This window comes from Barbus barbus (genome assembly GCF_936440315.1).
Source record: "Barbus barbus genome assembly, chromosome: 39".
Lineage (NCBI taxonomy): Eukaryota > Metazoa > Chordata > Actinopteri > Cypriniformes > Cyprinidae > Barbus > Barbus barbus.
The window spans coordinates 21578934-21594238 of record NC_136717.1 but is presented as its reverse complement, the minus strand read 5'-3'; the positions used below and the strand labels follow the sequence as shown (position 1 = coordinate 21594238).

The 15305-nt window shown below is 34.5% G+C and overlaps 1 protein-coding gene across 1 annotated transcript in view; it reads left to right on the top strand.

Annotated features, from left to right (window-relative positions):
* LOC306858975 (adiponectin receptor protein 2-like) overlaps window positions 1-15305 on the top strand; it is a 39320-nt gene that overhangs the window by 970 nt on the left and 23045 nt on the right. The window lies entirely within an intron of this gene.

The window sequence follows — 15305 nt, the reverse complement described above, 5'->3', positions numbered from 1 at the left end:
GGTAATGGAAAACAATAGTAATCATTCCAGTTGAAGTCTATGTTAAGCGTCAAAGTGTGAAAGTGTTTGACAGCTCGCTGTTCATCTTATTGACTTGTCATCACCGTAGGCATTTCTGACCTAGTTTTCTTTTCCCTCTCATGAGTACACAGGGTTCTTCTCATTTTTTACATTTTTGTCACGCAGGATGAATTCCCTCAGTCCACTTCATTATTTCAGATCCACTTCAATGTCATATTGCTGCCCAGTCATATGGTTGCTAGAGATAGACCTTAATATTTTATAAACTCAACCGATATTTCTTTTAGTGTAACTTGATTTATTATTATTATTATTGTTCATTTTATTTTTTATGTTTTTGTTTATTGATAAATGCCAGAACATAATGTTATTTACAGGCGATGTAACTTTTGTTTGTATAATGAATTACTCAACTTTAACTTTTAAATAACAGCACAGTGGTTTTTTTTTGAAGTGATACAGCAATTAGTTTACAATTCAACAGCCTAAAAAGCTGATTAAAGACTATTTCATAAAACAACTTTCTGATAAAAAAATTCTTAATTCATATGTTTTTGTTGCGATGTAATGATCGCTTAGTTATTACTCTATCAAAAAGCAAAAATAAAATTATTTTGCTTACACATTATGAAACATTTTAAAAAGAATCTATATTGCGTTGGTCATAAAGCAATATCTATTACTTCTTTAACAACTAGCAGGCAGCATGTTATTTTTAATACCGTCTCCCTAACTCTTTGTGTTTTTTGTAGCAAGGCGAAGCCCTGTGTGCTGCACTTTGGATATATGTTCCAGGACAGCTAGTCATCTTGAAATTAATTGGCTATCATGGTACAGAAGTCTTGCCCCAAGCCATTTGTACTTCCAAATAACTGGCAGCCCCTCTCATGCATGGGATGAATGCTAAATATAATAGTGTAGTTGATCTCTACTACTAAAAAGTCCATTAGCTTTTTTTGGTTGTTGGGGAGGGACCCTAAACGGTGTTTCTGGCTATAAATAGAGCCTGTGCTTGTCAAAGCTGTCTGCCATCAGGTAAGCGTCTTAGACCAAATACTTGCCATTTCAAATTGACTTTGCCTGTCTGTGCATCAGGAAAGTGACCGGCACTCTTTACTGGCCTCTCATTCGATCGGTCCATATTACATCCATGCACCTGACTTAGGGGTGGGCGATATGGGAAAAATATCATATCACGATTTTTTTTAGAAATATCACGATTCACGATTTGTATCACGATTCTTTGTTAGTTTTACTATTTTGGTTTTACAAGTTGTCTGAGCATTACAGCCAAACTAGAAAGACAAAGATGCATGGCAGATATTTAGGCCAAAGTGGGCGAAGATAAAAAATCTTTGTCATTATTTTATTTTTCTTATTAAAAAATAAGAACAAAGATACACATTACAAATATACAAATAAAACAAACAGTGCTTTATTTCCAGGTACAATAGGTGTATTTAGCAGAGCATTCAATGAAATTGAATGAACAAATATAAAAATAAAACACTAGATAGACTGATTCCTAAAGCAACTGTATTAAAGTTTTTCAGTCAAGAATAGTGAGTGATTTTTCTCTGTGTTTTGTTGTTTTGTTAACGTTAAATGAATAGTTCCCCCACAAATTAATATTCTGTCATCTGTCTGTCAATTCTGTCATAATGTTGTATTTTTATATCATCATTTACTCAAAAGTTGTTTTAAACCGGAATGAGTTTCTTTCTTGTGCTGAACATTTATAAATGATATTTTGAAGAAGGTGGAAAACCAAACAGTTGCTGGTCCTCAGTGACTTCCATAGGATTTTTCTTTCCTACTATCAAAGTCAATGTAGACCAGCAACTGTTTGGTTTTCCACTGAGTAAATAATGACAGAAATTAAATTTTAGGGTGAACTATCCCTTTAATGACAGTCGACAGCACGTTTAGTGTCCTGTCCCTTTAAGAGCTGCACGCATCTAATATACAGTACAGGCACGCATCCGTTTCTCTCTTAACTATTTACTTTCAGTTTAGAGATAACCAACTGAGTCTGTATGTAAACCTTGTGTGTTTTGACAATATTAGCGCAAAAGATAAGTTAGTTGAGTAATCAGGCGCTGTTAGACAGGCGTTTTAGTGCGCGTGCTTCAGGTGTATGCACTCAGAACAAGCGCACGTCAGACCAGCGCGCGAATTAAACAATTTAACCAGCAAGGCTTGTATGCAAATAATGTACTTTTGCGATCGCGAATAAGTGCAGTGTCCTGTCTGAGTAACTCTACTGCTGTATGTCGTGTTGTACAGAATATAGAGACGGAAGCGCCAGAACTGTATTTGACAATGTGCGCGGTAGCGCGATACTACGATATTTCTTAAAAAGCAGATCGTGGAGACATTTTTATCGTCCACGATCAAAAATCGTCATATCGCACACCCCTAACCTGACTTGGTATTAAAAGTGGGCCGAGCTATTAACAGAAAAGTGGTAGTGTTTCTGGAGATCAGTATGTACATTTCATTTGCAGATGTTTTGAAACCAGATGACTTCGCAGCCATCTAGACAAATGATGTAGAGAATGTAGTTTAACATTTTGCAAGTTTTATGTAAAAGTATGTATAACAATCCCAGACAGTGCGTTTTTTTTATTTACATTTGTAATGTTTTATTTTACTTTTAGTAACAAATACAAATGCAGGGCTCGACATTAAGCCTTGACGTGCTTGTCCTTTGGACAAGTAAATCAGTCATTCACTTGTCAGAGTAAAAAAAGTTACTTGTCCGGGAGGGAAAAAAAGCTTTTTTTTTTTTTAGGCAAAGCGTGCCATTTGACCTTGCTCACACTGGTTTGCACATGAGTTGGACCTCTGTCAAAGCAAATGAAGCATTTGACAATGTGGTATGTCCGTGGCACATGGTGAGGTGTGAAGGACAGGTTAACCTATTTCTGCATCATGAATTGTAGTTATTATTATTCAGTGTCAAGTAGTGATGCACCAAAAATTCTTGGCTGAAATCAAAAATATTTTGGTGCTTTGGATGCAGTTCATTAGGGCCCAAGCCAGTAAGGCGCAGGGCCCTATTGTTCTTCTAAGGATTATTAGGGCCCAAGCCAGTAAGGCGCAGGGCCCTATTGTTCTTCTAAGGATTATTAGGGCCCAAGCCAGTAAGGCGCAGGGCCCTATTGTTCTTCTAAGGATTATTATTTTTTTTTTTTTTTTTTTTTTTTATTTCAATCATCCGGGCACTTTTGGGGGCCTTAACGTGCCCGAAAACTCTCGAAAATTGGCACGCACATTGGAACCTGCGGCCATTAGGACGCCGCTGAGGCTGGGACCCGGGCGTGGCACAGGGGCTCTACGGCGCCCCCTGGAAAATTGTCAGAAAACACGATGTATAGCTCACACATACTTGCACGTATTCATATGAAACTCGGTACACATATAGAACTCATTGAGCCGAACAACTTCCGCACAGCATGTCTTAGGCTCCGCCCAACAGGAAGTCGGCTATTCAGGGCTGTTTAAAAAGCGCATGCTCTGGAATTTGATATACTCCTCTGAGGATTTCCATACGATTGCCACCAAACTCGGTGAACATGATCTCAAGACATTGGGGACGCTAAATTGCGAAGATATTTTTGATATGTCGAACGGTTTGCCCGTGGCGAGGCGATGAAGTTATGGCGAAAAATGAGACCCAGGAAATGCCTAATAACGTCCACATACATTGTATGATGTAGATCAAACTCCAGTGGTTTGTTCGTTGTATGATGCCGATCGGATAGATGTGACTATTATGACTGAAAGTTATAGCGCCACCAACTGGCTGCAGGAAGTGTGTCGTTTTCAAAATGCTTTGAATTCAGCATCTTCTTTTTACTCGATTTGCTTCAAACTTCACCAGAATAATGTCAAAACACGGCCGATGTAAAACTGTGAAGGGAATATTGATATCTAAAATTATGTTGCCATGGCAACGTGTCAAAGTTGAAAATTCGTTTCTGGTGATTTTGAGGCAGATAACATGTTTAGAATGTCATGAAACTCAACACGCATATCAGTATTAATGATAGTTAGACACTGGAAAAAGCTCATAAACGGGCGTGGAAGAGGCACTCTATAGCGCCACCTTTTGTCAAAAATGAGGGGGTTAGTTTTAGCTACAGACCCCAAACTCGGTACATAAATTGTTCTAATTAATCCGGACAACTTTCTAATTTACAGTCATTAGCTACGACCAACAGGAAGTCGGCTATATTTATTTTAATGTGGGTTTTTTTTAAAAACGGGCTGTAAACAAATTAATACTCCTCCAAGCAGAAACACGGAAATCACACCAAACATTTTTTATCATGATGCCAAAATACTGAAGATGCTAAATTGCGGACGTATTTAGGATATCTTGAACGATGATTTAATGGCAATTTATTAAAGTTACAGTAAAAAAGATAATTTTTTTTTTTTTTTATCTTTTAAGAGAAGCTTCCAAACACTTCATAAAAAATTACATACACAGAACAATATAGTCTGAGGATATGTGATTAATTTCATGAATTTACAATACACTATGCTTAGGAGAAAATTTAAAAACTATCAGAAAGCTGTTAGACTGCTGAGTGAGAGATCCCTGTCACTGCAGCTGAGTGAGGGGTGGGGGTGGGGTGGGGTGTGAGTGACTGTGTGAGTGACTGTGTGGATTGAGGAGCTGGGTGAGAGAGAGAAAGAGAGAGAGAGGGTCTGTTTTTTAAAATCTTTAAAAAATGCTTATAAATCATTAAATAAGGTCTCAATTCTTAACATTAGGAAATGCATTAATTAACGTGAACTAACAATGAAAAATATATTTTTACAGCATGTTAATTCTTCCATGATAGTATGAACTAACAAAGAACAATTTTTTTAAAGCATTTATTAATCTTTTTAATGTTAGAAAAATAGTCATGTTCAAAAGATAAACTTTAAAATGTAATAATATATTAACACATTTTGGAATTAATATTGATCAACATTAAATGGTATATAATTATTAATGTTTATATATATATAATGATAGCTACAGACACCAAACTCGGTACATAAATTGTTCTTATTAATCCGGACAACTTTCTAATTTACAGTCATTAGCTACGACCAACAGGAAGTCGGCTATATTTATTTTAATGTGGGTTTTGTTTTTAAACAGGCTGTAAACAAATTCATACTCCTCCAAACAGAAACACGTAAATCACACCAAACATTTTTTCTTATGATGCCAAAATACTGAAGATGCTAAATTGCGGACGGATTTAGGATATCTTGAACGATGATTTAATGGCAATTTATTAAAATTACAGTAAAAAAGAGAAAACTTTTCTTTTTTTTTTTTCTTTTAAGAGCAGCTTCCAAACACTTTATAAAAAATTACATACACAGAACAATACAGTCTGAGGATATGTGATTAATTTCATGAATTTACAATACACTATGCGGAGGAGAAAATTTAAAAACTATCAGAGTTCTCCTGTCTCTGTGCTTCTAATGTTTGCGGTAGGTGACTGGGTGGGTGACTGACTGTGTGAGTTCAGTGAGTGTGGAGGGGGAGAGAGAGAGGGAGAGAGAGAGAGGGTCTGTTTAAACATCTCAATAAAATCCTTAAAAAATGCTTATAAAGCATTAAAGGTTTTGATAACACTTTATAATTAAGTCTCATTTGTTAACAGTAGTGAATGCATTAATTAACATGAACTAACAATGAAAAATATATTTTTTACAGCATGTTAATTCTTCATTGATAGTATGAACTTACAATGAACTAACAATGAACAAAATATTTTTTATATTAGAAAAATAGTCATGTTCAAAAGATAAAACTTTAAAATGTAATAATATATTAACACATTTTGGAATTGATTTTGATCAACATTAAATGGTATATATTTATTAATGATGTAAATTAACAACAGTTAAATAATGTTGTTTTTTAACATTGGTTAATTCACAAATAACATTAAATATTAACAATATATTTTTTACTTTATTAATTTGTGTTAGAAAAAATTATTCATGTTAGTTAATGGAAAAATAAATCATTAAAAAATGCTTATAAATCATTAAAAGCTTTGGTAACTATAATAATTTCTCATTTGTTAGCATTAGTAAATGCATTAACTAGCATCAACTACCAATGAAAAATATATTTTCACAGAATTTAAAGTTTTATATGTTCTGTGTGTGTGTGTTTCACAGAGTTGATGGTTTGGATTAACCCTTTAATTGCCGTATCCCTTAAAACCAAACTGCCAGAGGGTTACTGTGATGCTTGTGCTCGCTGGGCACCGTTTTATCGATGCCACCGGGGTGGCGTATGCTGACGGCTTGGGCCCGTCATCGCTGCTCGCAGCTATATTTATTATTATTTTTTTTTTTTTTTTTTTTTATTTCAATCATCCGGGCACTTTTGGGGGCCTTAACGTGCCCGAAAACTCTCGAAAATCGGCACGCACATTGGAACCTGCGGCCATTAGGACGCCGCTGAGGCTGGGACCCGGGCGTGGCACAGGGGCTCTACGGCGCCCCCTGGAAAATTGTCAGAAAACTTGATGTATAGCTCACACATACTTGCACGTATTCATATGAAACTCGGTACACATATAGAACTCATTGAGCTGAACAACTTTCACGCTGCATGTCTTAGGCTCCGCCCAACAGGAAGTCGGCTATTCAGGGCTGTTTAAAAAGCGCATGCTCTGGAATTTGATATACTCCTCTGAGGATTTCCATACGATTGCCACCAAACTAGGTGAACATGATCTCAAGACATTGGGGACGCTAAATTGCGAAGATATTTTTGATATGTCGAACGGTTTGCCCGTGGCGAGGTGATGAAGTTATGGCGAAAAATGAGACCCAGGAAATGCCTAATAACGTCCACATACATTGTATGATGTAGATCAAACTTCAGTGATTTGTTCGTTGTATGATGCCGATCGGATAGATGTGACTATTATGACTGAAAGTTATAGCGCCACCAACTGGCTGCAGGAAGTGTGTCGTTTTCAAAATGCTTTGAATTCAGCATCTTATTTTTACTCGATTTGCTTCAAACTTCACCAGAATAATGTCAAAACACGGCCGATGTAAAACTGTGAAGGGAATATTGATATCTAAAATTATGTTGCCATGGCAACGTGTCAAAGTTGAAAATTCGTTTCTGGTGATTTTGAGGCAGATAACATGTTTAGAATGTCATGAAACTCAACACACATATGAGTATTAATGATAGTTAGACACTGGAAAAAGCTCATAAACGGGCGTGGAAGAGGCACTCTATAGCGCCACCTTTTGTCAAAAATGAGGGGGTTAGTTTTAGCTACAGACACCAAACTCGGTACATAAATTGTTCTAATTAATCCGGACAACTTTCTAATTTACAGTCATTAGCTACGACCAACAGGAAGTCGGCTATATTTATTTTAATGTGGGTTTTTTTTAAAAACGGGCTGTAAACAAATTAATACTCCTCCAAGCAGAAACACGGAAATCACACCAAACATTTTTTATCATGATGCCAAAATACTGAAGATGCTAAATTGCGGACGGATTTAGGATATCTTGAACGATGATTTAATGGCAATTTATTAAAGTTACAGTAAAAAAGATAATTTTTTTTTTTTTTTATCTTTTAAGAGCAGCTTCCAAACACTTCATAAAAAATTACATACACAGAACAATACAGTCTGAGGATATGTGATTAATTTCATGAATTTACAATACACTATGCAGAGGAGAAAATTAAAAAACTATCAGAGCTGCTTTTGAGTTAGAGCTCCCTGCCAGCCTGCCTCTGAGTGAGAGGTCCTGTCAGCCTGCAGCTGAGTGAGGGGTGGGGGTGGGGTGTGAGTGACTGTGTGAGTGACTGTGTGGATTGAGGCAGTGGGTGAGAGAGAGAAAGAGAGAGAGGGTCTGTTTTTTAAAATCTTTAAAAAATGCTTATAAATCATTAAAGATTTTGATAACACTTTATAATAAGGTCTCAATTCTTAACATTAGGAAATGCATTAATTAACGTGAACTAACAATGAAAAATATATTTTTACAGCATGTTAATTCTTCCATGATAGTATGAACTAACAAAGAACAATTTTTTTAAAGCATTTATTAATCTTTTTAATGTTAGAAAAATAGTCATGTTCAAAAGATAAACTTTAAAATTTAATAATATATAAACACATTTTGGATTAATATTGATCAACATTAAATGGTATATAATTATTAATGATTATATATATATAATGATAGCTACAGACACCAAACTCGGTACATAAATTGTTCTTATTAATCCGGACAACTTTCTAATTTACAGTCATTAGCTACGACCAACAGGAAATCGGCTATTTTTTTTTTAATGTGTTTTTTTTTTTTTAAAACGGGCTGTAAACAAATTCATACTCCTTCAAGCAGAAACCAAAAATTCACACCAAACATTTTTTCACATGCTTCCAAGATACTGAAGATGCTTCATTGCGGACCGATTTAGGATATCTTGAACGGTGATTTAATGGCAATTTATTAAAGTTACAGTAAAAAAGAACACTTTTTTTTTTTTTTATCTTTAAAGAGCAGCTTCCAAACACTTCATAAAAAATTACATACACAGAACAAGACCGTCTGAGGATATGTGATTAATTTCATGAATTTACAATACACTATGGAGAGCAGAAAATTAAAACTATCAGAGATCTCCTGTCACTGCGCTCCTAATGTGTGCGGTGGGTGACTGACTGTGTGAGTTCAGTGAGTGTGGAGGGGGAGAGAGAGAGAGAGGGTCTGTTTAAACTTCTCAATAAAATCCTTAAAAAATGCTTATAAAGCATTAAAGGTTTTGATAACACTTTATAATTAAGTCTCATTTGTTAACAGTAGGGAATGCATTAATTAACATGAACTAACAATGAAAAATATATTTTTTACAGCATGTTAATTCTTCATTGATAGTATGAACTTACAATGAACTAACAATGAACAAAATATTTTTAATATTAGAAAAATAGTCATGTTCAAAAGATAAAACTTTAAAATGTAATAATATATTAACACATTTTGGAATTGATTTTGATCAACATTAAATGGTATATATTTATTAATGATGTTAACTAACAACAGTTAAATAATGTTGTTTTTTAACATTGGTTAATGCACAAATAACATTAAATATTAACAATATATTTTTTACTTTATTCATTTGTGTTAGAAAAAATTATTCATGTTAGTTAATGGAAAAATAAATCATTAAAACCTTTGGTAACTAAAATAATTTCTCATTTGTTAGCATTAGTAAATGCATTAACTAACATCAACTACCAATGAAAAATATATTTTCACAGAATTTAAAGTTTTATATGTTGTTCTGTGTGTGTGTGTTTCACAGAGTTGATGGTTTGGATTAACCCTTTAATTGCCGTATCCCTTAAAACCAAACTGCCAGAGGGTTACTGTGATGCTTGTGCTCGCTGGGCACCGTTTTATCGATGCCACCGGGGTGGCGTATGCTGACGGCTTGGGCCCGTCATCGCTGCTCGCAGCTATATTTATTATTTTATTTTATTTTTTTTTTTTTTATTTCAATCATCCGGGCACTTTTGGGGGCCTTAACGTGCCCGAAAACTCTCGAAAATCGGCACGCACATTGGAACCTGCGGCCATTAGGACGCCGCTGAGGCTGGGACCCGGGCGTGGCACAGGGGCTCTACGGCGCCCCCTGGAAAATTGTCAGAAAACTTGATGTATAGCTCACACATACTTGCACGTATTCATATGAAACTCGGTACACATATAGAACTCATTGAGCTGAACAACTTTCACGCTGCATGTCTTAGGCTCCGCCCAACAGGAAGTCGGCTATTCAGGGCTGTTTAAAAAGCGCATGCTCTGGAATTTGATATACTCCTCTGAGGATTTCCATACGATTGCCACCAAACTAGGTGAACATGATCTCAAGACATTGGGGACGCTAAATTGCGAAGATATTTTTGATATGTCGAACGGTTTGCCCGTGGCGAGGCGATGAAGTTATGGCGAAAAATGAGACCCAGGAAATGCCTAATAACGTCCACATACATTGTATGATGTAGATCAAACTTCAGTGATTTGTTCGTTGTATGATGCCGATCGGATAGATGTGACTATTATGACTGAAAGTTATAGCGCCACCAACTGGCTGCAGGAAGTGTGTCGTTTTCAAAATGCTTTGAATTCAGCATCTTATTTTTACTCGATTTGCTTCAAACTTCACCAGAATAATGTCAAAACACGGCCGATGTAAAACTGTGAAGGGAATATTGATATCTAAAATTATGTTGCCATGGCAACGTGTCAAAGTTGAAAATTCGTTTCTGGTGATTTTGAGGCAGATAACATGTTTAGAATGTCATGAAACTCAACACACATATGAGTATTAATGATAGTTAGACACTGGAAAAAGCTCATAAACGGGCGTGGAAGAGGCACTCTATAGCGCCACCTTTTGTCAAAAATGAGGGGGTTAGTTTTAGCTACAGACCCCAAACTCGGTACATAAATTGTTCTAATTAATCCGGACAACTTTCTAATTTACAGTCATTAGCTACGACCAACAGGAAGTCGGCTATATTTATTTTAATGTGGGTTTTTTTTAAAAACGGGCTGTAAACAAATTAATACTCCTCCAAGCAGAAACACGGAAATCACACCAAACATTTTTTATCATGATGCCAAAATACTGAAGATGCTAAATTGCGGACGGATTTAGGATATCTTGAACGATGATTTAATGGCAATTTATTAAAGTTACAGTAAAAAAGATAATTTTTTTTTTTTTTTATCTTTTAAGAGCAGCTTCCAAACACTTCATAAAAAATTACATACACAGAACAATACAGTCTGAGGATATGTGATTAATTTCATGAATTTACAATACACTATGCAGAGGAGAAAATTAAAAAACTATCAGAGCTGCTTTTGAGTTAGAGCTCCCTGCCAGCCTGCCTCTGAGTGAGAGGTCCTGTCAGCCTGCAGCTGAGTGAGGGGTGGGGGTGGGGTGTGAGTGACTGTGTGAGTGACTGTGTGGATTGAGGCAGTGGGTGAGAGAGAGAAAGAGAGAGAGGGTCTGTTTTTTAAAATCTTTAAAAAATGCTTATAAATCATTAAAGATTTTGATAACACTTTATAATAAGGTCTCAATTCTTAACATTAGGAAATGCATTAATTAACGTGAACTAACAATGAAAAATATATTTTTACAGCATGTTAATTCTTCCATGATAGTATGAACTAACAAAGAACAATTTTTTTAAAGCATTTATTAATCTTTTTAATGTTAGAAAAATAGTCATGTTCAAAAGATAAACTTTAAAATTTAATAATATATAAACACATTTTGGATTAATATTGATCAACATTAAATGGTATATAATTATTAATGATTATATATATATATAATGATAGCTACAGACACCAAACTCGGTACATAAATTGTTCTTATTAATCCGGACAACTTTCTAATTTACAGTCATTAGCTACGACCAACAGGAAATCGGCTATTTTTTTTTTAATGTGTTTTTTTTTTTTTTAAACGGGCTGTAAACAAATTCATACTCCTTCAAGCAGAAACCAAAAATTCACACCAAACATTTTTTCACATGCTTCCAAGATACTGAAGATGCTTCATTGCGGACCGATTTAGGATATCTTGAACGGTGATTTAATGGCAATTTATTAAAGTTACAGTAAAAAAGAACACTTTTTTTTTTTTTTTATCTTTAAAGAGCAGCTTCCAAACACTTCATAAAAAATTACATACACAGAACAAGACCGTCTGAGGATATGTGATTAATTTCATGAATTTACAATACACTATGGAGAGCAGAAAATTAAAACTATCAGAGATCTCCTGTCACTGCGCTCCTAATGTGTGCGGTGGGTGACTGACTGTGTGAGTTCAGTGAGTGTGGAGGGGGAGAGAGAGAGAGAGGGTCTGTTTAAACTTCTCAATAAAATCCTTAAAAAATGCTTATAAAGCATTAAAGGTTTTGATAACACTTTATAATTAAGTCTCATTTGTTAACAGTAGGGAATGCATTAATTAACATGAACTAACAATGAAAAATATATTTTTTACAGCATGTTAATTCTTCATTGATAGTATGAACTTACAATGAACTAACAATGAACAAAATATTTTTAATATTAGAAAAATAGTCATGTTCAAAAGATAAAACTTTAAAATGTAATAATATATTAACACATTTTGGAATTGATTTTGATCAACATTAAATGGTATATATTTATTAATGATGTTAACTAACAACAGTTAAATAATGTTGTTTTTTAACATTGGTTAATGCACAAATAACATTAAATATTAACAATATATTTTTTACTTTATTCATTTGTGTTAGAAAAAATTATTCATGTTAGTTAATGGAAAAATAAATCATTAAAACCTTTGGTAACTAAAATAATTTCTCATTTGTTAGCATTAGTAAATGCATTAACTAACATCAACTACCAATGAAAAATATATTTTCACAGAATTTAAAGTTTTATATGTTGTTCTGTGTGTGTGTGTTTCACAGAGTTGATGGTTTGGATTAACCCTTTAATTGCCGTATCCCTTAAAATCAAACTGCCAGAGGGTTACTGTGATGCTTGTGCTCGCTGGGCACCGTTTTATCGATGCCACCGGGGTGGCGTATGCTGACGGCTTGGGCCCGTCATCGCTGCTCGCAGCTATATTTTATTTTTAAACTCGGATGAATGTCACAGTTTTTTTTAATATAGGTTAGTAGTTGGATTTTCCTCTTTGACTCTCACAATGGGCAGAAGTTCAGTGCCGTGCTGGTGGTCAGCTCTGGTCTCATGACCGACAAAGGCACCTCTAACCCCTTTTCTCACTCTCTTACCTAGTTACATGACACAACCCATGCGACTGGCTCCATCAACTGCTTTTATTTGGGTTTCTCCATTCCCTTTTGTTTTAGACATTTTTCCTTCAATCAGTAATCCTCAGGAAAATCAGATGTTGCAGCTGTGTATTTATGCGTCTCGTAGGTACAAGTTAGTTAGCACCAGTGAGGTCTCGTTGAATATTGCTGCGAGGGGGAAGCTGAACAAAATAAAAGTAATAGGTAGCAAAATCACAAATCTTTGTGATTTTGCTACCTATTACTTTAATATTATTATTATTATTATTATTTTAATAATAATAATAATAATAATAATAATAATATTTACCATTTAAATACATACAGAATATTAGTTAAAATTTAAGCATATTACTTATTAATACATAATAGAAGATAAAAGATTGAGGAAAGATCCTGGGCTGGGAATTTCTGAAAGTCAGAAGTTAAAATTTTAACTAATATTTTGTATTTAAATGGTAAATAATTAATTATTATTATTATTATTATTAATAATAATAATAACAAATAAAATATTTTATATTTAATGTTTTAATAAAAAATATATAATTCATCATTAAATAAAATTTCTAAAGTTCTTATAACTAATGTAATAAAATATATAAAGAGTGCAGTCGCTAAAATGTATTTATTAAAGTTACTTAATAATTGCATACAGCGTGAAGACTTGTTTATTTGGGCGTGTGATATTGAAAAAAAATCTATTTTTTTTTATTTTTTCGATAATGATAATTAGACGATATTTTGCAGAGTGTGTTATTGTGCTGATATCTGACTGCCGTGGACAGCTGCGGTTTTTGATATTCTTCATATTCTGTGTGGTCAGTTCACATCAGTGATTAATATTTTCATTTAATTTTAAATAGATTTTTACCTTTTAATAAAGCAATTTTTTTTCTAAATATTGAGTCAAATTGTTACATTTAATCAGTTAATTAAGATAATTCACATTTAGACTGTTACCAAACAAATGAAACCAGTATCATCAAAATTAATCTTTGCAGAAGTTGAAGTGGAATTTAGATGTATTTACACACTATTTAATGCAGCTCAGAGGGACATGGGGTGCTTTAACCAGATAGAAATGCATATTTTCTTTACATTTTAAACATAAAAGATTGAATACTGATATCTGAAATTATTTTAAAAATGAAAATAGACTTTAAATGTGAAATTAAAGCCACCAGTAGGTCGTTGTGACTGAACCGAATCATTTAACGGTTGATTCATTCAGGAACTAAGCACTGTCATGTTGATCAGAGACGCAAAACAGTGCTGTAGCTGTTTGGAATCATTTATTTGTCGGAGAAATGGAGTAAAAACAGGCAATATGGTGTCTAAAACGTAAGTCTCTTAATATTAACTTATTGTTTATTGAACTGTGGTATAAAATCAATATCACATTTGTAATCATGCTTATTTTCGGAAAAAAAAAAAAGCATGAAACGTAAATATATAAATTTTCTGCCCCCATACCTTGAATTTTGCGATCATTCTTAATGCATTTTAATATACTGAATCATGCAGTGAAAGAACACACTCTAAATGCGCACGTGCACTGTTTCACCCGCTTCATCACCATGTAGGCTAATGTAAGTGTGTACTCCGTAGGTTTTTTGTTTGGTTTTTGCAAAATACTCGATATTGTCAAAATGCACATCGTTAAAACAACAATTACGATATTATCGCAGACGATATATATCGCACACCCCTACTGGTATGTTGAATTTAGATCTTGAGACTCGATAGACTTTGTTTGTGTGTGTGAGATATTAACACAAATGGATTTCTCAAGCACTTTCTACACACAATCTGAGTCACATGCATGTTATCATCATATACGTGATTCACTGAGTTGGCAAAGCTCTGTGGCATTCCTGAGGTTCATCTGCTGCCAAAACATAAAAGCTATGCTACAATTCCATGAATCACCAGTTTACTTTGAATTTGCGTGTGCGACCTTCTGTAAACCGAGAGGAGGATCCTGTATATCTTTTGACGTGTCTAGGATAATGCAAGCATTTCTCTGACCAATTTAGACATCACACGTGATGATATAGCATGCAACATCATGTCTTGTAGCTTGTGTCCATCTGTAGGTGTGGTATAGACTGTGCTCTTGCATATGTGTCTGTCCCAGTCTCTCCCCTTATAGTGTAATAGTGACTCATTTCCTTCATGCCCACTCTTGAACAACAGCTGATGCTGCAAAGAACATCCAGGGTCAAGTGGGCTTTGTTCCATGGACAAGGAGACCATGACACACAACTTGCTATTCTAGTCTTACTTGCACTGATTGCTGTTCCTCTTTTGCATCTTGCAGTTGGTCTCATGAAATGCTTTCTGCCCGTTTCTGGAGAGTTT